Below are 3224 nucleotides of genomic sequence, written 5' to 3' on the forward strand. Positions count from 1 at the left end.
GAGGGCATGCAGGGAGGGCACTGCAACCCACTTGTAGGTCCACAGCCCAGGGAAGTCCTCTGAGTTTCTGCCAAAGTTGTGGCCACTCACCTCAGAGCCAAAACCAGAGTTCCTGTAGAGAAAGCCCTGAGAGGTCTGACCCATCCACCCAGACGGAACTGGTAAGGAAGGAGAGGTCAGTACAGGCGGTAGGCTGTATCGAGTGACCAGACCCTTCTCCTGGTAATTACCTGCATAGGGTATACACAGGTCGATGATCTGTTAACATCAGGTGGCCAAACTGGAGGAAACAGTGAAAAAGCTGAACACTATTAGAGGAACCGAGACAGAGCTAGATAGGTGGTTTCATAAGCATGCTCCTGCAGCGAGCACCACTGAGAATGAGGCACCTTGGACCCTGATGACTCGCAAAAGCAGGACTCCACTTCCAGTCTCCCCCCTCCAGCATTAGAACCAAAAACAGGTAGAAAGCTTTAACGGCCATAGACACGCATGAGCAACTGTTCCAGCAGCCCACAGTGGACACCGTAAAAAGAAACAGCAGGTGCTTGTAGTGGGGGACATTCTCTGTTATAGGGCACTGAGGCACCCATCTGCTCACCTGGCAGCACATCATGAGAAGTATGCTGCCTACCAGGAGCGAAGTTCAGAAATGTTGCTGAGAGGGTGCCACAACTTGTCAAGAGCCCCAATTACTACCCACTGTTGCTCTTCCATGTGGGCATGAACGACACTACAAACCAGAATCTAGGCAAAATCAAGGAAGACTGTAAAGCCCTGGGGGTACGAGTGAAAAATACTGGTACCCAAGTCATCTTTTCCTCCATTTTACCAGCTGGAGGAAAGGGGGCAGCCAGAAACAGATGCATAATGCATATCATCTCCTCGCTACGTGGCTGGTGCTGTCACAAGGGTTTTGGCTTTTATGACAAGAAGACATTTTTTGAGGACTGTAGCTTGTTAGGGAGGGATGGAATATACGTGTTTAGAAGAGGTAAGGGAATCTTTGAGAGCAGGCTGGACAACTTGGTTAGACGGGCTTTAAACTGAGTCAGGGTGGGGCCCAAAATGGCAATGCTTGTGCCATTGTATCCAACTGGGGAATGAGCCAGGCCAGCCAAAGCAGCAACACATGTTCCTTAGCTGCCTCCCATGATGGGAAACAGAAGGCCAACCTCTCAAGGGTGTGTATGGCCATGGTGAATCCTCCTGCACCCCTCCAGGGAAACCTACATGTTCAAATAAACTAAAGTTGCAAGGGGAGAGGAACCTCAATCCATCCCACTCCTGCCAGTTTGGTGCCAATGCCAGCAACAGATGCCCAGAGCCTGGAGAAGGATGACAGGTCAGCAGGAGAGCATGAGAGGAATGGCACAATAGAATTCCAGCCACTCCAGCCAGTAGGTCAGCTTCATTGGGGACCCAACTTAAATGCCTCTACACAAACACACCCCGCATGGGGAATAAACAAGAGGAGGTGATTGGTGACAGCCAGCATGACTTCACTAAGAGCAAATCATGCCTGACCAGTTTGGTGGCCTTCTATGATGGGGTTACAGTGTTGGTGGATAAGGGAAGAGCAACGGATGTCATCTACCTGGACTTGAACAAGGCATTTGACACTATCACACAAAACATCCTTATCTCTAAGTTGGAGAGATATGTCCTGGACAGATGGACCAGTCGGTGGATAAGGAATTGGCTGAATGATCACACTGAAAGAGTTGTGGTCCAAATGGAGACCGGTGATGAGTGGCGTCCCTCAAGGGTCAGTATTGGGAGCGGCACTGTTTAACATCTTTGCTGGCAACATGGACAGTGGGATTGAGTGCACCTTCAGCAACTTTGCCAAAGACACCAAGCTGTGTGGTTCAGTCAGCACACTAGAGGGAAGAGATGCCATCCAGAGGGACCTTGACAGGCTTGAGAGGTGGGCCTCTGCTAACCTCATGAAGTTCAACAAGGACAAATGCAAGGTCCTGCACCTGAGTCAGGGCGATCCCAAGCACAAACACAGGCTGGGCGGAGAATGGATTGAGAACAGCCCTGAGGAGAAGAACCTGGTGGCAGTGGTGGATGAGAAGCTCAACATAAGCCAGCAATGTGCACTTGCAGCCCAGAAGGCCAACCATATCCTGGGCTGCATCAAGAGAAGTGTGGCCAGCAGGTCGAGGAAGGTGATTCTCCCCCTCTACTCTGCTCTACCAAACAAATAATATGGAAGTCTTTAGATCTTCATGGAAAAGTGTTTTTTAGCAGAATCCAGGGAACCATAAGCTTTGAGGTTGTTTAAATACATTTGATCTACAGCAGTACTGTAAAATGGGATTAGAAGTAGATTTATTGGCTTCACTTAAAGGTGTTGGTTTTGTAGGTTAATTGATAGTGAGACCTTCTGTATGTAATCATAGTCTATTTTTTTCTTTTAAATCACAGTTGACACAAATTATACAGTCCAATTTTATCTATTTTCTTGTTTCAATGGCGCTAAATCCTAAATTAGACTAATTATTCTACAGTAATTATCAAAAAGCAGGACACAACATCCCTCTGATTAAGATGAGCTAATTTATAAAAAAAGCTCATGAGACCAATTTCTTTCTAACAAACTGCTTTATTGATTTTTACCATCAAAGATTCAAATTAATTAGTAAATAGTGTGTGTTATCCAAGTTTTCTGGTTTGCCCATATTGTAGAAAGAACAAATTTAACATGCAAAATAAGCTGACTGGACTTACCTATGAGCAATGAGAATTGTAATGATATATGATTTCCATATAATTCTCTTTAAAACAGAAGTAAAAACAGAAGTAAAAATATTCCAAAATGTTATTAAATAGAGTTTAATCAGGAACTGATTTATCAGTAACAGTTTGATACTTAAAAAAAAAAAAGAATTTGAAAATATTAAGAACACATAGCTTACAGGTAAGCCATGTTTCCTAAACCATTAACTTGTGTAAAGTTTATAAAAAGTTTAGCAAGTTTTATATTTTAATGAAATATACTGGACAGATCGATTTATACATCTATGTCAGAAAAAAGAAAGCAGCTCTTCTCCAAGCTCTGAAGAAACTCGTGGAATTTATTACTTTCAAGACTTCTACATTAAAATCATCCAAAAAGACTCTGAAATCACGATTTTGACACTTTAAGTGGAGTAAAATACATTGGAATCTTTCAGATTTATTTTTTTTTTAGTATGAACTGAAGTCATATAAGT

The sequence above is a fragment of the Antrostomus carolinensis genome, unplaced genomic scaffold, assembly GCF_000700745.2.
Source record: "Antrostomus carolinensis isolate BGI_N321 unplaced genomic scaffold, ASM70074v2 scaffold16000, whole genome shotgun sequence".
Lineage (NCBI taxonomy): Eukaryota > Metazoa > Chordata > Aves > Caprimulgiformes > Caprimulgidae > Antrostomus > Antrostomus carolinensis.